At 43.1% G+C, this 21837-nt stretch overlaps 1 long non-coding RNA gene across 1 annotated transcript; it reads right to left on the minus strand.

Annotated features, from left to right (window-relative positions):
* Positions 1–1904: 1904 nt before the first annotated feature.
* LOC4397583 (uncharacterized) lies at positions 1905–2754 on the minus strand. The gene is made up of 3 exons (XR_009766281.1): positions 2649–2754; positions 2247–2546; positions 1905–2189 (listed from the first exon to the last, which is right to left on the minus strand). It is a non-coding gene; the product is annotated as an uncharacterized LOC4397583 (long non-coding RNA).
* Between the last annotated feature and the right edge of the window lie 19083 nt (positions 2755–21837).

The following is a 21837-nucleotide window of genomic DNA, read 5'->3' on the forward strand; positions in this document are numbered from 1 at the left end:
TGTTTGACGACATGAAGGAAAAGCATAAAAACGCAGTCAAATTCATATCAACATATAAGGCAAGTAGTTATTCATTGTATAAAGCAGCAAATGTTGGACCAAGTTTATTGTCCATCGTGCAATGCTGTATAGTTATTTTAAATGTTTAAAATAATCAATTCTATCTTCGTATTATAATTTTCTTTAACAGCTTAACCAAGATGTACTAGAGAACTTCTTCTCGCAAGTAAGACAAAAAGGAGGTGTGAATGATCACCCATCGCCGTTGAGCTGTCTTTACCGTATTAGAATAATAATTCTTGGAAAATCCCCAACCATATTATGGAATCAAACTCATACCGGACAACAAAACAACCAAGAACCGGATGAATATTTGACGACAGTGGAACCTAACGTTGAAGAAAGTAATTTAAATGAAGAGCCGGAGGAATATATAGCTGCAACGGTGTTTTCAGGAGCCGAAATAGTACCGAACTTCTTCAGACATGCAACGCATGGAAAAAGCTAACGGATTAATAAGCTCAGAAGATAGTGATATTATCAGTACGGCGAGCAGTAATCCTTTAACAATGACAGAACAAGAAGAAGACGGATTGCAATACATTATGGGTTACCTCGCAAAAAAATTTAAAGAAAAGTATCCCAGCTTAAACTTAGGAATACAAACATTTAAAATCTTTAATGAGCATAGCTATTGCCAACCACCAACATTTGTGGACCATTTGTCGCTGGGTGGACTACACAAACCCAGTGAAGAGTTTATGAACATTGGAAAGAAAATGGAAAAAATATTCCAAAAATTACACAAGAATGGTAAATTTAATAAGAAAACATTAATCGTACGGAGATTAGCGGTTAATATACAGAAACAAGTTGAATTACCCTCAGAGATAGTTAAATCATTCGAAAAACAGAGAGTGATAGTTCGCATGCGATATTTGAACATGAAAGCCAGCTTTGAAGCTAATGGCACAACTAGCCGCAAAAGAAAATCGCAACAGCAGGATCCAAAAGGAATTAAAAAGATGAGAAGGATAGCAAACTAAACGCACTATACCACCAAATTATCTGCAAATGGGGTAAGATCCGACACCTCCTTGAAGGTTAATATAGGCTCTCTTACTCAACTCCTATCCTGCGACGTCCGTTTCGTGCAGTGGTAACATGTATCATCGTATATCCAAGCTTGGGTACACGGGCCCAGTCCCTACCCCTTGGGCGGATGATGGTACATGGCCAACCAGGAGGGGGGCAGGCATTCCAGGCAACTGGAATGTCTTAACGTCAGACCAATCTAATGACGCTAAATCTGTCGAACAGGTGTATAGAAAAGAATATCCTACAAGTATCCGAAAATATATGTCCTTCTCATCCAACGAAAATAATGAGGAAAGCCCACTGAAACTAGCATACGAAAAACGATTTAAAATGATCCTAATGATGAGTGATGGATAACCAGAAGCCTCAACCGTGACGGAGCAACTTATCCCGGATGGCAGCCAGCTTCTTTTTGTCTTCTTTTTGTCTTCTTTTTTCTTTTTCTTTTCTTTTCTTTTCTTTTTCTTTTCTTTTCTTACTATTTCTTTTCTAGATATCAGCGTGGAGGAATTCTTAGGATCAAGATGGGCCATCACACAAGCGACTAAAGGAAGATAAAAGGTACGCGTAGTGTTTTAGTGCGGTCGCATTGATCGTAAGCTAATCTGTAATACAGATGGGTTACGATCAATGAATCCCACACTACCCACGACATGGACGGTTGGTATGGAAGTCGTGGGTGCCTTTTGAAGGTTTCACTCCGCGATAACAAAAAAAAAAAAAAAAAAAGACGAGAGCAACGATGAAGCTAAAAACTAATAACAATTAACCTTAAATTTCTCAACATATAAAAACTGTGCGACCAATTTTTCTACATGTTAAATATTATTCAATTAATCTATATACGTTCTTTAGTAACGCGTACATGTGCTTAAGCGTAGAATACATGAACTGTGATGTAGAATTTCCTTTTAAATGTTTTAAAAGATGATTAAATTGTTGATAGCGATACCGTTTCCCTCACTAACTGTAGCTGTTCTATTTTTGCATTAAGTCGCACGAATAATGTTTATAAAATATGTTTGGTTCAGCTTGTAAGAGTAGTGTAATTCGCTTATACAGCCCTTTATCAGGATTGAGTAGTTCGGACCCTAAAAGACAAAATAAATTTATTAAAATGAATACATTCGTAAAACCAAATATCATACGGTACGTCGAAAACATCATTTCCGGAATTGTATATAACGCTAGCTCAAAAACTAAATCATGTTGGTTCTGTAATGTTTCTCTGGATCTGGATGGATGAAATCTGGAAGCGCCAAATAATAGAATCATAACAAGTGATTTTGCTTCCGCCGTGTGTACGAGAATCATATACCACCATCCGACACGGAAACCACAACCAAATGGCTACATATAATTAGGACGGGTGACCAAACTCACTGTTGGCGCGTTTATTCAATTTCATCGAATTGGGTTTGATATATACGGTCTAGTCTAGGAGGCACCTAAAATGTAGTATGAGATGATGTTTATATTATTATAGAATAACATATCACAAGGAATTGAGTTTATCAAATATCATATCACATATGACCACGTATCTTTACCACTTTCCAGATGATGAAATGAGTCACGAACATTAGATTGTTATAGTACAGACATTGCGCGATGAATAATTTATGTGATCACAAATCACTGCACAATGATTTTATCTAAAATTTATGGAAAAAGGTTAACTTAATTTCCTTCTTGTTGTTTCGCATCATTCAGATCGTAAACATTGGAAACTAGCGTCGCACACATACAATCACATCCCTTGTACATACACGCGGTAATCCAGATGTCACTTTTCTTAGCTGATTCTTCTTCAGCTTAGCTGTGAAAACGGGGTTAATATGTGACCTGGTATTTCAACAGACCTTGATGTTTACAGTTTGAGTTTGAGAAGTTTTCGATCGCTTTGCGCAGTGGGGTAGTAATGTCTTTGTATTTGATCATCGTGCTACTATCATGTGACTCGCTACGAATCGACCATGCTTCGCTGTTTTAATATAAATCGCAAAAACCTTTAACTTATCGTTTAATTTTGCATGTGACTTAAGAACAACTGCACAATTTCATGCCGCACTTGTATTTGCTTTTCTTTCGACATCTCATGCAGAAATGGTGCAAAGCTGGCAAGAAATTGAGCTGATTCATTTTGAGTTTTTATGTTCTTATGTTTTTATGTTTATGCGTTTGTCTCTCTCAATCTCCAATAAGTTTTCGATTTACCGGCTGCTGTTGACGATTTGTTTTCTTTGTGGTTCCATTGCTACTTGGTGCTTCGTCAACAACGCTGCAATCGTAGGTATTCTGTAAATGAAAACCGGAAAATAAATGCTTCAGAAAATATTTACCTATTGTGGTCCGATCGAGCTTAGCCATTCTGTCCACCTAGGTGTGCCACTCAGCGATAGCAGTCGACCAGACCAGGTCGCTGACAAGACGATTGAGAGAGATAGTGCAAAAGAGAGGGAGATCTAACTTACAGCACACATGCATTGAGTATTCTCATTCGTGCGGCTGAGCTAAGGCAAATAGGATTAACGGGTCCGTGCTAGTAATTTATAATTAGGGAATAAAGGATTTTATATGTTTGTGTCAATGCAAAGTAATCGTCTTCATCACTGTAGTTAACGTCCATGCATCCGACATAAAACAAACATTCAGTTTGTAATACCTTCAGTATATTCCATACGAAATGGAACATTCGATGTATTGCCCCTTGATTTAAATGAATCCCTCAGGAAAGATAACTGATCAAAATACTTCCATTTGGGTGGACAAGCAGCTGCTGAACCCGTTGGCTGATTCATTTAATTCAGCTTTCGACTGAATTGCGTCCTTAAAGTATGCCACTTGTGTTTTATTTTAGAAGCTTAAAATAAAAAAAAATGAAATAGTAAATTATACTTATATATTGTATAGGTTTTTATCAACCGGATTGTCGTACAGAGCCTTGGAAGACTGTTTCTGCATATCTCATCAAACCATCGCTGACATAATTTACACAACATGTGGAGCAATCTGGGAATCCCTGAAGGAAGTCCACATACCACAGGCAACAACAGAACGATTTTTGAAAATATATGATCACATATACAGTACTATGAATTTTACTAATTGTATTGGATCCCTTGACGGAAAACATATTCGTATCAAACTTTATCATATTCGTAATTACAAAAAAATGCTTCTCAGTACATCTTCTGGCTATCGCTGTCGCCAAATGTAAATTCATACTCATTGATGTAGGAGATTATGGACGATGTAGTGACAGTGGCGTATTTCAAAGCAGTAATACATTTTATATCTTAGAGTACAATTTGTTCAATGTACCTCCTAGACCGCTACCTGGTACTTCTGAGAATATGTCATTTGTGTTGCTAGGAGATCAAGGGTACCCTTTGAAGAAATATCTAATGCGTCTTTACTCTACCAGCGAAGACGCCGACAAAATAAATTTTGAGTCGTGCTCACCGCACAGTTGAGTGTGCTTTTTGTATACTGACCTAAATGGAGGTGCTTCGAAACTGAATTACAAGTTACTCCACAGCATGTTGATATAATTGTAAAAACAATTTGTCTGTTGCACAACATTAGTATGGATTTCAAAGAACATGAAACATTCATAAACTCTTTTCTTAGTAATAATATAAATCTTTCAAGTAGCACTCCTTCAAGGTAAAATAACCACTCAACACGTGAACATATGCTACACGCGACCGATTCAAAAATTAATTTATGTCATAAACATGATTATATATAGTACGCTTGTAAACGTCAAAGTGAGAGGACGTGTTTTGACCAATTTGCAAGCCATCATGAGCAAGTTTCAGCGGTACGGAAGAAACACCTTCCGTATCGATTATTTGGAAGCTCCTATTAGACCAACGCTAGACGAAACGGCAGATTTTCTGTTTACCGTTCTTAAAACTGGCGCGGATGTCTCGATGGTGCAACGGAACACTGCACAAAGTGCAGTATATGTTACCATGCCAACACTCGAACGTGCATTGGCCATAGTGAACGAGCACAACGGGAAACACTCGTCACGCACGAGGGGAAGCAGCAAAAGATCGCAATCGAGATGGTGGATGATGCGACAGAGGTGAAAGTGCGCGATCTGCCACCAGGGATTCCCGACGCGGATGTTGTTGCTGAACTGGGCGGTTTTGGTGAGATACTCACGATTGTTCCCGGCGTTTGGGGCGCAGAAACGCGGCTAGCTGGGATCCCGTCGGGTGTGCGCATTGTACGCATTAAACTGGCTAAGCCCATACCATCTTTTATCACTGTGTGCGGAGAGGTGACAGGGGTGATCTACCGAGGACAACAACAAACGTGTCGTCACTGCAATGAAGCCGTACACCACGGTCTCAGCTGCATCCAAAACCGCGTGTGTCACTTTCGGAACAACGAAAAATCATACGCTGGAGCCGTACGGCAGACTCCCACACCAACAGAAGTTACAACTTCACCATCAGTGGCAGGCACTAACACTAAAGGACGCGGACGTAGAGGAAAGGTAAGAATCACTACGCTTACTAATACAACACCGCCCTCGTCAAGTGCTGCTCAAAACACAGCACCGCAACGGCCTGCTGGACGTCAAAAATAGCAAAACCGACTGGTCATCCCGATCGTGCCGGTTTCTAACGTTCGGCCGTCAAGCTCGAAACCGAACAAAAAAGCCAGGGAAGAGCAACCCCAAAGAAAAGCGAATTTTAATTATTCTGCTTCAAGCACTACGGTGGTTGCTATGCATGCTGCAGTTAGGTCAGCCACAGCCTCTGCCGCCGCTCCTGCCGCTGTTCCTGCCGACGCTCCTGCCGCCGCTCCTGCCGCTGCTCCTGCCGACGCTCCTGCTGCCGCTCCTGCCGCTGTTCCTGCCGCCGCTCTTGCCGCCGCTCCTTCCGCTGCTGCTGCTGTTGCTCCTGCCGCTGCTCCTGCCGCTGCACCTGCTGCTTCTGCTGCCGCTGCACCTGCTGCTTCTGCTGCCGCTGCCGCTACTGATGCCACCGTTCTAGCCGCCACGACAAACGAACACATGAGAGTGGACTGCACGGCGGTAATGTTCAAAGCACCGCTCATAATTCCTTCCTCCTCCTTTCCCATCTGCTCCTTAGATGAACAGTTTGCGGTAAAACGCAAACAATTTCCGGAGACGGATAACGAGAGTGACGCCTCAAGTTCATCAACACTTAGCTTTACGAGCGTGACCAAGCGCAAGCCTGGTCGGCCTCCCAAGCAGCTCACCACTACACAACCATGATTTTAATTTTGTCGCAATGGATACAAACAAAACAAATCGTGGTGTTAATGGTAGCTATAATTTAGCAACTATTAACATTAATGCAATATCTAATGCGACAAAGTTAGAAGCCCTCAGGACATTTATTCGGACGATGGACTTGGACATCATATTTCTTCAGTAAGTGTGTTGTGCAGATCTCTCGATTCCTGGATACAATGTTATTAGCAATGTTAACGTGGTGGAGAGGGGTACGGCGATTGCTTTACGTGACCACCTAAAATTCTCTCATGTTGAACGCTGCTTGGATTCACGTCTAATTTGTCTTCGGCTTGAGAGTAATGCCACCCTATGCAATGTTCACGCTCCATCAGGGAGTCAGCGGAGATCCGAGAGGGAGGATTTTTTCGAACAAACGTTACCATTCTATCTGCGGAATGCATGTGATCATGTTATTCTCGCGGGCGATTTCAACTGTGTGTTGGAATCGAAGGATGTGACGGGTGCGAGAAATTTCAGCCTTTCTTTGCGAAACGCGGTAAATAACATGGGTTTGTGTGACAGCTGCGAGGCTCTCCGAGAAAACGAGGTGGAGTTTTCTTATGTCACCAGTGGTTCTGGATCACGTATCGATCGGTGTTATGTTTCTTCCTCACTGAAAACACAGTTAAGAGCGACCGGTATGCATGTCCTTTCCTTTTCGGATCACAAGGCTCTCACCGTTCGTCTCTGCCTACCAATCGCGCCGAGTCGTATGCGCAACAACGGCTATTGGCAACTGAGACCACACGTGCTATCCGAACAAAATCTGGGGGAGTTCAGATGCAAGTGGAACTATTGGACCAGACAGCGAAGAAATTACGGCTCGTGGATGCAGTGGTGGGTTGAGCTCGCGAAGCCTAAAATAAAATCGTTTTTCCGGTGGAAAACAAATGAACGCTATCAAAGTTTCCGCTTGCATCATGAACTCCTTTACAGAGAATTGAAGTTCGCATACGAGAAATATCTTTCTGACCCATGTGAGTTAGTAAATATCAATCATGTGAAAGGAAAAATGCTAATGCTCCAGAGGCGTCTTTTTCTGAGGACTTCGCCCGCATAAACGAAACACGTCTATGTGGCGAAAGTATTTCAACTTTCCAGTTAAAGGAGCAGAGGAAAGGGCGAACGGTGATCGACAATCTTACATTAGATGACGGTTCGCACTTAACTGAGCCTCATAAAATAAATGTTCATATTGAGGGATTCTTTAGAAATGTTTACACGACACACGATACACCCAACACAATTACAGACAACACATTCACAAGCACACGCGTTATTCCCGAGGACTGTGAAACCAACAATCGTTGCATGGACGAGATCACTTCTTGTGAGCTTTTCGATGCAATTAAAAGATCAGCTTCGCGGAAGTCCCCCGGCCCGGATGGAATACCAAGAGAGTTTTATCTCCGCGCCTTCAGCACCATTCAGCGCGAGCTTCTGCTCGTGCTCAATGAGGCTCTCTTAGGAGAGATTCCTCCATGTTTCGTTGACGGGGTCATAGTGCTGGTTAAGAAAAGGGGAGGTGGGACTACCATGTCTGCATTTCGACCTATATCATTCCTTAACGTAGATTACAAGCTTCTGTCGCGGATTGTCAAACACAGAATCGATGGCATCATCTTTAGGCGGGAGATAGTCTCGACAGCGCAAAAGTGTTGTAATAAACCATGCAACATTTTTCAGGCTGTTCTTTCCGTTAAGGAGAGGGTGGTAGATTTGCAGAGGAAACGAAAGTGTGGTAAGCTTGTCTCCTTCGATTTTTCACATGCTTTTGATCGCGTCAATAGAGACTTTCTCTTCAACAACATGCGCTCTTGGGGTTTCAATTCGGGGCTAGTGGGGCTTTTGAGAACAATTGGTGAACGGTCCACCTCCCGTATCCTTATCAATGGAATCCTCTCTCCTTCCTTCCCGATCCTTCGTTCCGTCCGTCAGGGAGATCCCCTTTCCATGCACCTTTTTATCCTCTACCTTCAACCCCTCATCACAAGATTAGAAGGTATTTGTTGCGATCAGGATGACCTGGTCAATGCATATGCCGACGACATCTCTGTGGTGACAACATCTCCCGACAAAATCGAGCGTGTGCGAGAACTCTTTGAGGCATTTGGGTGTGTCTCTGGAGCCCGCCTCAACGTGCAGAAAACCACAACGCTCGACATAGGACTGACCACACCATCAAGGATATCTGTTCCATGGCTGCATACCGTGGAAAGATTGCGTCTGCTAGGTATATTATTTTCTAATAATATCCGTGACGATATGGGACACAATTGGGATGTCGTGATCCAGCACTTCGCTTCGTTAGTTTGGCTGCATCGCATGAGGAATTTAAACATCGTGCAAAAAGTTCTACTGTTGAACACGTTTCTGCTCCCCAAGCTATGGTACGTGGCTGCAATATGTGGTGCTCGAGCATTAGACACGGCAAGAGTCTCCAGCATAATAGGAGGATTTCTTTGGCATGGCAATGGAGGAATCCGAGTTCCACTGCAGCAACTGGCTTTACCACGGAAGCGAGGTGGACTGAACCTGCACATACCAGCAATAACTGCATATGCCCTCTTGACAAACCGATACCGAGCAGAGTGCAGCTCCCTCAAATACAGCGAGCCTCATATCGTAATCCGCCAAATCTGGCCACCATTCCAAGCTGGTATCCCTGCCTAAAAATCGTGGTGAGACAACTGGCCTATTTACCCGCTGAATATGTCGCAAACCCCTCTTCATGTAAACTTCGTCGCATACTTGTGGACAAGCTACCAGATGCCAAAGTAGCACATGAAAATCAACAACTTTGTTAGACCAGAATCTGGGCTAATATGCTAAGTTTTGATTTATCAGCACAACAACGAGCTACTCTATACATGCTAGCAAATGGTAAAGTGTCACATGGAGAGCTCTTGTTTCGGATGGGAAGAAGGGCTTCCAATCAATGTTCGTTTTGTCCTCAAATGGAAAGTTTGGAACACAAATTTGCTTGCTGTAGTAAAGTAGCGGCGGCTTGGGCACTGCTGCAGCAAGAAATTGTTTCAATAGCTCCAGGAGGCCCCTATCTATTCAATAGTCTGCGATTTCCAGAACTAGCAGGAGTTAGTCTGGGAATACGTATATGTATTCTTAGGTTGTTCGCTAACTACATTTTCCACATCGTTGAAAACAACGATGTTGAGATAGATTTAGTCGTCCTTAAGTGTGCACTACTTTTGTAAATGTAAAGTTTTTTTTGTTGTAAATACCCACACTAGTAAATAGAAATTAATCTGTACACGCAAATAAATATGTTTAAAAAAAAAAAAAAAATATATATATATATATATATATATATATATATATATATATATATATATATATATATATATATATATATATATATATATATATATATATATATATATATATATATATATATATATATATATATATATATATATAACAATGCTAATATTAAAATAAATAAAAATAGTTTCTGAATAGATAAATAAATAAATAAATCAAATGAATAAAACTCGATTATCCGCGTAAGTCAAATTTCGCGGGTTTCGACCAAAATAAATTGGTTATTCAGAGTCTGCAGAGTAGTCACTGCATCGGTGTATCTGTTATAGAACTTCTTTAGCCACGGCGACAGTTACTGTCTATTAAGTGAGTGGTGCTAGATTGGATTCCAAAGGCACTAACAAGAGTAGGTTCATGCTTGAACCTAGCGCGCAATTGTAACCATGTTCTCTTCTGTTCGATTAACATTTTATAAATAAAGTACCGGTCTCGTAGTACAGTCGTCAACTCGTACGACTTAACAACATGCCCGTCATGGGTTCAAACCCCAAATGGACCGTGCCGCCATATGTAGGAATAACTATCCTGCTATGGGGGGGTAAAATCTTTAAGTCACTGATAGCCAAGCCCATAAGTGTTATAGACTGACCTTGACCGACAACGGTTGTTGAGCCAAAAGAAGAAGAATAAGAAGAAGAAGAAATGAAGTACACTGAACAGGTTGAAGCGAACTTATGAATCAGTCATGAATCAGGGTAAATTTGATAGCGGTGAATTTAGGAAGTGCAATACCCCCCTCCACAGCAGGTACGTTGAGTTTTGCGCTAAGTTGTTTGGTTATTAGTTTATTAGTCTAAAGGAAGTCGTAAGGAGTGTGTAATATACAACAAATAGTGAAACCAATAGATTTAAGATACCGCATGATGCTTCTTACATTCATTTAATAGTCGCCCATTGAATGTTGTTTAACACCGTGAACCGTAAAGTGTACTCTTGCTCATTGAAAATAAAAAATGAGTTAACGTTTAGTGTGATGTGCTTATTAAGAATACAGTCTGTTCCCGAGTTACGTGGTTCCCGACTTACGCGGATTCGGAGATACGTGGTTTTCTAAATTTTACAGATTAAATGCCAAATCAGTTCAATTTCCTGCAAGAATTGTCCAATACAGTATAAATTGCATTTATGCTAATTCACTTTTAAGCAAAAAATATCAGATATTCTGCACAAATCGGATCAAATAAATGATCAATTGTATAAAATTTACAATTTAAATTTACAAAATTTACAATCTCATCCTCGAGTCTGACAGCTGCCAACTTAGTGTGTTTACTGCTTGCGCTCCGCATTTATCCACGATTTTATCCGTGTAATCGGTTTTCGTTCTAACTGATTCCAGTATTGCTGTGTCCATAAGTGTAGTTCCCGTGATCCTGCTATTGCTTTCCTGACGATTCGTCTCCTTCGACGTTCGTCCGCAGCTGCATCTAAAATGGAGGACGTGTGTTATGCATGTTCTGAAGCACTGGGCCCGGTTGAAGGCTCAATTACGTGCCTGTATTGTGAGGGCACTTACCATCTGGCGTGCACGAAAGTGCCCATATCAGTGATTGACGAAGTGAAAAGGATGCCTTCGCTGCACTGGAGCTGCATTGCGTGTACTAATGCGATTGGTAATCCGCGAAGCAAAGTGTTTAAGGGTACGGGTATGCAAGTTGGCTTTCAAGCTGCCCTCACAGCTGCCGTTGAAGCAATGAAGTCCAGCTTAGTCCCACCGGTAGTGCAAGAGATTCGGGATGGCTTTGCCGGATTCGCCGCGTCCCACTCAGCATCCTTCCAGCACTTCAACCAATTTCCACCGGATGCACTTCCTAGTTGCATCCTCGGATACCATGTTTGTTGACAGTGCAACAACCTCAAACATCACAAATACCAACAACACTCACCGGATCGATCGACCTTCATTACCACCTATAATAACAGTCACCAATACTACCTCAGCTCCAATACCAACTGTGTCACACATACCAAAAACTGATTAGTTGTGGCTGCGTCCTATCAAGATTGGCTGCGTCCGTCACCATTGAACAAGTTATTTCGATGGTGAGTTTGCAGCTGGACACCCCTGACGTAATCGCTTTTAGCCTATTAAAAGCTGGAATGGTTCCTAACTCCCTGAGTGCGATAACATTCAAGGTCAGGATCCCCGCTGTCCTTCGTAGCAAGGCGCTTAACGCAGCCTCTTGGCCGGCCGGGCTCGGTGTGCGTGAGTTCATCTCGCTCCCGCCGCGGTCTCTTCAATCACGCACACATCACACGAACACTTACATATCACTACCGCCACAATCCCGCACTCAACATTCTCCGGTAGCGCCACAGCCCTGCACTCAGCTCTCACCGTTGCCACAACTGTCTCGCATCCAACACAGCAATCCTTACTCACCTGCACTTATCCGTGAACCTTCGCAGACACAAGCTGAACACTCACCAACCGATATGAATCGCACTCTCACTTCACCTACTCTTCCGTCCACATCACGAGCAAAAACGCGTCAAACTACAATGGCTCAATTTTTTCCGAAGTAACCGCACCACAGCAGCACAGTCATATGGTACTCACACGGTCCGAACAAACCCTTCGACAACACAGACACTCATCATACACTCACCATCTACGATAAGCTCCGTCACTTCCAACATACCAACACTTCATTACATCAAGCAAACAGCGATCAAGCGACGCGTATAACCGTGTTTTATCAAAATGTGCGTGGTCTGCGTTCTAAAACCGATGAGTTCCGTTTATCGGTAATGGAAACTGAATACGATGTATTGGTACTCACTGAAACCTGGCTTGATCCCTCTATTCCCATCGCTCACTTGTTTGGAGCTGAGTATCGTGTTTACCGTTGCGACCGAGATACCACCAATAGCTCTCACTCTCGCGGAGGTGGTGTTCTAATTGCATGCAGTGTTTCCCTCTCGTCGTGCGCGAATCATGTGCTGTCCCAGACACTCGAGGTAACATGCATCTGCATGCAGCTAAGCAACCATCGTTTGTATATTGCTGCAGTCTATCTTCCACCAAATCACAGCACAGACGAGACGAAAATAAATGAATTGCTAAAATGGATCAATGAAATTTGCGCCTCCTTATGTCCAGATGATAGATTTTTACTCATCGGCGACTTTAATCAGCCTACTCTCTCTTGGTCACCTGCACCTGTCGAACAAGATAAGGCTTTTAGTTTTTTCGAGCCTCATACTCAATCAGCACGATGTGCCCAATTAATTGACGGATTGCACCTGAACGCTTTAGATCAACTCAACAACAACAAAAACTATCTGAACAGAACTCTTGATCTGATTTATGCAAATTGGCCAGCTGCTTCAGCCTCATCGCCCATACGGACCTCTAATACCCCCCTACTGCCGGTCGATCACCACCATCCACCATTGGAGTTCAATCTCAACATTGATACTCCTACTGCCCAACTACCATCTAATGTTGCGGAAAGGCGGCTCGATTTTAGTCGTATTAATTTGCCTAAGCTCGAGAGATTGATCTCACTATATGACGAATCTTTTGACTGCTCGAACTTTTTAACTCTTGATCTTGCTGTCGATGAATTCTCTGAGTTTATGCGAATGACACTTAACGACTGCATCCCCGTCAAAAAACCGCATCGAGATCCGGCCTGGGGTGACCGCACACTACGTACATCGAAAAGAGCGAAACGTGCTGCATATCGTAACTCGCGTGATCGAAGGTGTCTCGCTTTGCGGGTTTACTACAATAGCGTCCACGCTCTTTATCGACGTTATAACAGAATCTGCCACCGCAGGTACCTACGTAATATAGAAAAAAAGCTGCGCGTGCATCCTCAACACTTCTGGACCTACGCAAATAATAAGCGCAAATCTTCCGGCTTCCCAGGTTTGATCTGCTACAATGGGAACCGAGCTCGCACACTCCCAGATATGTGCGAATTGTTTGCTACACGTTTTGAGGACTCTTTTGTTTCTGAAAACATTCACCCCGAGGCTCTTCATGCTGCTCTTACTAACACACCCGCAGATGCACTTCGTCCCATGCTTCCGGTCATTAATACCTCGTCAGTTACCCGCGCTATAGACCGTCTAAAGATGTCCTACAAAGCCGGCCCTGATGGCATCCCGGCAGTGATCCTGAAAAGGTGCACTGCGTCGATTGCTCCGTTACTAGTAAAAATCTTCGAGGAATCGCTACGTTCATGCACCTTTCCTGTCTCCTGGAAGGTCTCGTGGTTAACACCAATCCATAAGAAAGGCTGCAAGAATGAGGCTTCTAACTATCGCGGCATTACATCGCTGGGGGCCATTGCAAAAGTGCTTTAGCTTCTTGATTATGAACCGTTACTGGCTTCTGCCCGCAATTACATCAGCCCGAATCAGCACGGATTTGTCTCTAACAGATCAACAACCACAAACCTTATGCAATTCGTCAGTAGCTGCCATAAATCCATTGATGCTCGCTTTCAAGTAGAAGTCATTTACACCGATTTAAAAGCCGCCTTCGATAGGATATCTCACGTCATATTACTAGCAAAACTCGACAGACTTGGCCTTCCAGATCCTCTAGTTGCTTGGCTGAGATCATACCTAATGGGCCGCGCTTATTCCGTTAGGATGGGGCCCCATTTATCTAGATCCCTCCGTGCTTCTTCTTCTCAAGGCAGCAATCTGGGACCTATACTATTTGTCCTTTATATAAATGATGTTTCCACGATCCTTCCTGCTCTATGCGGACGACACCAAAATCTTTCGGCAAATCCAGGGACCAGACGACCATCGCATACTCCAGGCTTCACTAGAAGAATTCGATAACTGGTGCACGCAAAACTCCTTAACCATTTGTGTTGATAAGTGTGTTACCATCACCATCAGCCGTTCGCGCACTCCAGTGCATTTCGACTACACACTCAATGGGCAAACTTTGCAGAGAGTCGATTGTGTCAAGAACTTGGGCGTTTTCGTCGACGCGAGACTCACGTTTGAGCAACACCTCGATCACGTTGTGACAAGATGCAGTCAATTGTTAGGTTTAGTCGTTAACATGACTCGCGAGCTCTATGACCCAATCTGCACTCTTTATTGTGCTCTTATTCGGTCAGTGCTGGAGTATGGCAGCGTTGTGTGGTGGCCCTCCTCTGCTCGGGGTGTTGCGCGCTTGGAGTCCATCCAGCGTAGGGCTACCCGTTTCGCGCTCCGTTCGTAGGGCAGCAACAACGACTACACAACAAGGTGTTTGTTGCTCGGGTTACCCCAACTCGACGACCGGATACGAAATGCTAGGCTGGCTTTTATCGTTGGGCTTCTCAATGGTAGCATCGATTGTCCGGTTTTGCTCTCGTCGATACAGCTGTACGTGCCTGCAAGAACTCTCCGCCCTCGGGCAATGCTGGCCATCCCAGAGATAAGGACCGCCTTCGCCTCCCGAGACCCGTTTTTGCGTGTATGTCTAGCTCTGAATGCAGAATGTGATGCGTATGAGCCCGGCTTGACGATGGCAAATGTGTTGAGTCGTATTAATTTACTTCGCGCATCTCGCCAGAATCTTTAGCGTCCTTGTTATTGCTATTGTTGTTATTATTGTGTTATTGTAAGCGTGTGACTATTCATGTTATATTCCTATTGTACCCTTACATATATCGAGAGGGCTTATGAGGTCCGTCGATCATTAATAAATGTACAAATTTACAAATATACAAAAGTACGAAATTGAATCAATAATACTGAATAACCAATTTATTTTGGTCGAAACCCGCGAAATTTGACTTACGCGGATAATCGAGTTTTATTCATTTGATTTATTTATTTATTTATCTATTCAGAAACTATTTTTATTTATTTTAATATTAGCATTGTTATATATATATATATATATATATATATATATATATATATATATATATATATATATATATATATATATATATATATATATATATATATATATATATATATATATATATATATATATATATATATATATATATATATATATATATATATATAACAATGCTAATATTAAAATAAATAAAAATAGTTTCTGAATAGATAAATAAATAAATAAATCAAATGAATAAAACTCGATTATCCGCGTAAGTCAAATTTCGCGGGTTTCGACCAAAATAAATTGGTTATTCAGTATTATTGATTCAATTTCGTACTTTTGTATATTTGTAAATTTGTACATTTATTAATGATCGACGGACCTCATAAGCCCTCTCGATATATGTAAGGGTACAATAGGAATATAACATGAATAGTCACACGCTTACAATAACACAATAATAACAACAATAGCAATAACAAGGACGCTAAAGATTCTGGCGAGATGCGCGAAGTAAATTAATACGACTCAACACATTTGCCATCGTCAAGCCGGGCTCATACGCATCACATTCTGCATTCAGAGCTAGACATACACGCAAAAACGGGTCTCGGGAGGCGAAGGCGGTCCTTATCTCTGGGATGGCCAGCATTGCCCGAGGGCGGAGAGTTCTTGCAGGCACGTACAGCTGTATCGACGAGAGCAAAACCGGACAATCGATGCTACCATTGAGAAGCCCAACGATAAAAGCCAGCCTAGCATTTCGTATCCGGTCGTCGAGTTGGGGTAACCCGAGCAACAAACACCTTGTTGTGTAGTCGTTGTTGCTGCCCTACGAACGGAGCGCGAAACGGGTAGCCCTACGCTGGATGGACTCCAAGCGCGCAACACCCCGAGCAGAGGAGGGCCACCACACAACGCTGCCATACTCCAGCACTGACCGAATAAGAGCACAATAAAGAGTGCAGATTGGGTCATAGAGCTCGCGAGTCATGTTAACGACTAAACCTAACAATTGACTGCATCTTGTCACAACGTGATCGAGGTGTTGCTCAAACGTGAGTCTCGCGTCGACGAAAACGCCCAAGTTCTTGACACAATCGACTCTCTGCAAAGTTTGCCCATTGAGTGTGTAGTCGAAATGCACTGGAGTGCGCGAACGGCTGATGGTGATGGTAACACACTTATCAACACAAATGGTTAAGGAGTTTTGCGTGCACCAGTTATCGAATTCTTCTAGTGAAGCCTGGAGTATGCGATGGTCGTCTGGTCCCTGGATTTGCCGAAAGATTTTGGTGTCGTCCGCATAGAGCAGGAAGGATCGTGGAAACATCATTTATATAAAGGACAAATAGTATAGGTCCCAGATTGCTGCCTTGAGAAGAAGAAGCACGGAGGGATCTAGATAAATGGGGCCCCATCCTAACGGAATAAGCGCGGCCCATTAGGTATGATCTCAGCCAAGCAACTAGAGGATCTGGAAGGCCAAGTCTGTCGAGTTTTGCTAGTAATATGACGTGAGATATCCTATCGAAGGCGGCTTTTAAATCGGTGTAAATGACTTCTACTTGAAAGCGAGCATCAATGGATTTATGGCAGCTACTGACGAATTGCATAAGGTTTGTGGTTGTTGATCTGTTAGAGACAAATCCGTGCTGATTCGGGCTGATGTAATTGCGGGCAGAAGCCAGTAACGGTTCATAATCAAGAAGCTAAAGCACTTTTGCAATGGCCCCCAGCGATGTAATGCCGCGATAGTTAGAAGCCTCATTCTTGCAGCCTTTCTTATGGATTGGTGTTAACCACGAGACCTTCCAGGAGACAGGAAAGGTGCATGAACGTAGCGATTCCTCGAAGATTTTTACTAGTAACGGAGCAATCGACGCAGTGCACCTTTTCAGGATCACTGCCGGGATGCCATCAGGGCCGGCTTTGTAGGACATCTTTAGACGGTCTATAGCGCGGGTAACTGACGAGGTATTAATGACCGGAAGCATGGGACGAAGTGCATCTGCGGGTGTGTTAGTAAGAGCAGCATGAAGAGCCTCGGGGTGAATGTTTTCAGAAACAAAAGAGTCCTCAAAACGTGTAGCAAACAATTCGCACATATCTGGGAGTGTGCGAGCTCGGTTCCCATTGTAGCAGATCAAACCTGGGAAGCCGGAAGATTTGCGCTTATTATTTGCGTAGGTCCAGAAGTGTTGAGGATGCACGCGCAGCTTTTTTTCTATATTACGTAGGTACCTGCGGTGGCAGATTCTGTTATAACGTCGATAAAGAGCGTGGACGCTATTGTAGTAAACCCGCAAAGCGAGACACCTTCGATCACGCGAGTTACGATATGCAGCACGTTTCGCTCTTTTCGATGTACGTAGTGTGCGGTCACCCCAGGCCGGATCTCGATGCGGTTTTTTGACGGGGATGCAGTCGTTAAGTGTCATTCGCATAAACTCAGAGAATTCATCGACAGCAAGATCAAGAGTTAAAAAGTTCGAGCAGTCAAAAGATTCGTCATATAGTGAGATCAATCTCTCGAGCTTAGGCAAATTAATACGACTAAAATCGAGCCGCCTTTCCGCAACATTAGATGGTAGTTGGGCAGTAGGAGTATCAATGTTGAGATTGAACTCCAATGGTGGATGGTGGTGATCGACCGGCAGTAGGGGGGTATTAGAGGTCCGTATGGGCGATGAGGCTGAAGCAGCTGGCCAATTTGCATAAATCAGATCAAGAGTTCTGTTCAGATAGTTTTTGTTGTTGTTGAGTTGATCTAAAGCGTTCAGGTGCAATCCGTCAATTAATTGGGCACATCGTGCTGATTGAGTATGAGGCTCGAAAAAACTAAAAGCCTTATCTTGTTCGACAGGTGCAGGTGACCAAGAGAGAGTAGGCTGATTAAAGTCGCCGATGAGTAAAAATCTATCATCTGGACATAAGGAGGCGCAAATTTCATTGATCCATTTTAGCAATTCATTTATTTTCGTCTCGTCTGTGCTGTGATTTGGTGGAAGATAGACTGCAGCAATATACAAACGATGGTTGCTTAGCTGCATGCAGATGCATGTTACCTCGAGTGTCTGGGACAGCACATGATTCGCGCACGACGAGAGGGAAACACTGCATGCAATTAGAACACCACCTCCGCGAGAGTGAGAGCTATTGGTGGTATCTCGGTCGCAACGGTAAACACGATACTCAGCTCCAAACAAGTGAGCGATGGGAATAGAGGGATCAAGCCAGGTTTCAGTGAGTACCAATACATCGTATTCAGTTTCCATTACCGATAAACGGAACTCATCGGTTTTAGAACGCAGACCACGCACATTTTGATAAAACACGGTTATACGCGTCGCTTGATCGCTGTTTGCTTGATGTAATGAAGTGTTGGTATGTTGGAAGTGACGGAGCTTATCGTAGATGGTGAGTGTATGATGAGTGTCTGTGTTGTCGAAGGGTTTGTTCGGACCGTGTGAGTACCATATGACTGTGCTGCTGTGGTGCGGTTACTTCGGAAAAAATTGAGCCATTGTAGTTTGACGCGTTTTTGCTCGTGATGTGGACGGAAGAGTAGGTGAAGTGAGAGTGCGATTCATATCGGTTGGTGAGTGTTCAGCTTGTGTCTGCGAAGGTTCACGGATAAGTGCAGGTGAGTAAGGATTGCTGTGTTGGATGCGAGACAGTTGTGGCAACGGTGAGAGCTGAGTGCAGGGCTGTGGCGCTACCGGAGAATGTTGAGTGCGGGATTGTGGCGGTAGTGATATGTAAGTGTTCGTGTGATGTGTGCGTGATTGAAGAGACCGCGGCGGGAGCGAGATGAACTCACGCACACCGAGCCCGGCCGGCCAAGAGGCTGCGTTAAGCGCCTTGCTACGAAGGACAGCGGGGATCCTGACCTTGAATGTTATCGCACTCAGGGAGTTAGGAACCATTCCAGCTTTTAATAGGCTAAAAGCGATTACGTCAGGGGTGTCCAGCTGCAAACTCACCATCGAAATAACTTGTTCAATGGTGACGGACGCAGCCAATCTTGATAGGACGCAGCCACAACTAATCAGTTTTTGGTATGTGTGACACAGTTGGTATTGGAGCTGAGGTAGTATTGGTGACTGTTATTATAGGTGGTAATGAAGGTCGATCGATCCGGTGAGTGTTGTTGGTATTTGTGATGTTTGAGGTTGTTGCACTGTCAACAAACATGGTATCCGAGGATGCAACTAGGAAGTGCATCCGGTGGAAATTGGTTGAAGTGCTGGAAGGATGCTGAGTGGGACGCGGCGAATCCGGCAAAGCCATCCCGAATCTCTTGCACTACCGGTGGGACTAAGCTGGACTTCATTGCTTCAACGGCAGCTGTGAGGGCAGCTTGAAAGCCAACTTGCATACCCGTACCCTTAAACACTTTGCTTCGCGGATTACCAATCGCATTAGTACACGCAATGCAGCTCCAGTGCAGCGAAGGCATCCTTTTCACTTCGTCAATCACTGATATGGGCACTTTCGTGCACGCCAGATGGTAAGTGCCCTCACAATACAGGCACGTAATTGAGCCTTCAACCGGGCCCAGTGCTTCAGAACATGCATAACACACGTCCTCCATTTTAGATGCAGCTGCGGACGAACGTCGAAGGAGACGAATCGTCAGGAAAGCAATAGCAGGATCACGGGAACTACACTTATGGACACAGCAATACTGGAATCAGTTAGAACGAAAACCGATTACACGGATAAAATCGTGGATAAATGCGGAGCGCAAGCAGTAAACACACTAAGTTGGCAGCTGTCAGACTCGAGGATGAGATTGTAAATTTTGTAAATTTAAATTGTAAATTTTATACAATTGATCATTTATTTGATCCGATTTGTGCAGAATATCTGATATTTTTTGCTTAAAAGTGAATTAGCATAAATGCAATTTATACTGTATTGGACAATTCTTGCAGGAAATTGAACTGATTTGGCATTTAATCTGTAAAATTTAGAAAACCACGTATCTCCGAATCCGCGTAAGTCGGGAACCACGTAACTCGGGAACAGACTGTATTCTTAATAAGCACATCACACTAAACGTTAACTCATTTTTTATTTTCAATGAGCAAGAGTACACTTTACGGTTCACGGTGTTAAACAACATTCAATGGGCGACTATTAAATGAATGTAAGAAGCATCATGCGGTATCTTAAATCTATTGGTTTCACTATTTGTTGTATATTACACACTCCTTACGACTTCCTTTAGACTAATAAACTAATAACCAAACAACTTAGCGCAAAACTCAACGTACCTGCTGTGGAGGGGGGTATTGCACTTCCTAAATTCACCGCTATCAAATTTACCCTGATTCATGACTGATTCATAAGTTCGCTTCAACCTGTTCAGTGTACTTCATTTCTTCTTCTTCTTATTCTTCTTCTTTTGGCTCAACAACCGTTGTCGGTCAAGGTCAGTCTATAACACTTATGGGCTTGGCTATCAGTGACTTAAAGATTTTACCCCCCCATAGCAGGATAGTTATTCCTACATATGGCGGCACGGTCCATTTGGGGTTTGAACCCATGACGGGCATGTTGTTAAGTCGTACGAGTTGACGACTGTACTACGAGACCGGTACTTTATTTATAAAATGTTAATCGAACAGAAGAGAACATGGTTACAATTGCGCGCTAGGTTCAAGCATGAACCTACTCTTGTTAGTGCCTTTGGAATCCAATCTAGCACCACTCACTTAATAGACAGTAACTGTCGCCGTGGCTAAAGAAGTTCTATAACAGATACACCGATGCAGTGACTACTCTGCAGACCGTAATGAGAATTAGCGATATGAGCGTCTATCCGCACCTACTGGGTCGGAGCTATCCATAAGCGACCTGAAGTCTTACTAGTTAACACAGAAGGTACAAGTAGATTCAGTAGGTGCAACGATAACAGTAGGTGCAAGGAAGTATGAGTGACTTCGACCCATCGCTGCTTCAATCATTCGGGTTAACCCAAACTTTTTGCACCCACGGTTTTATTGCAGGTAAGCAGCTTTTTTATTGTATATTATTGAAAGAAACCTCAATCACTGGCCTATATTTTTGGAATGGTTCAATGCTTGAGTTCATCGATAAGCACAAGTGATATGGACTGTCTAAGGGTAATAAAATAATTTTAAAGGTAAATCGTTAAAACAGAGAAAAAATGTATGCATGTTTCAACCAGATAATGCGTCCTTTGAATTACCAACTCAAGGCATGTAGCCCTTACAGTGTTTAGAGTATTTGGTATAAAGGCTCATGGCATCACCATAAAACAGGTAGTATA

This window comes from Anopheles gambiae, chromosome 3, assembly GCF_943734735.2.
Source record: "Anopheles gambiae chromosome 3, idAnoGambNW_F1_1, whole genome shotgun sequence".
In the NCBI taxonomy this organism is placed as follows: Eukaryota; Metazoa; Arthropoda; class Insecta; order Diptera; family Culicidae; genus Anopheles; species Anopheles gambiae.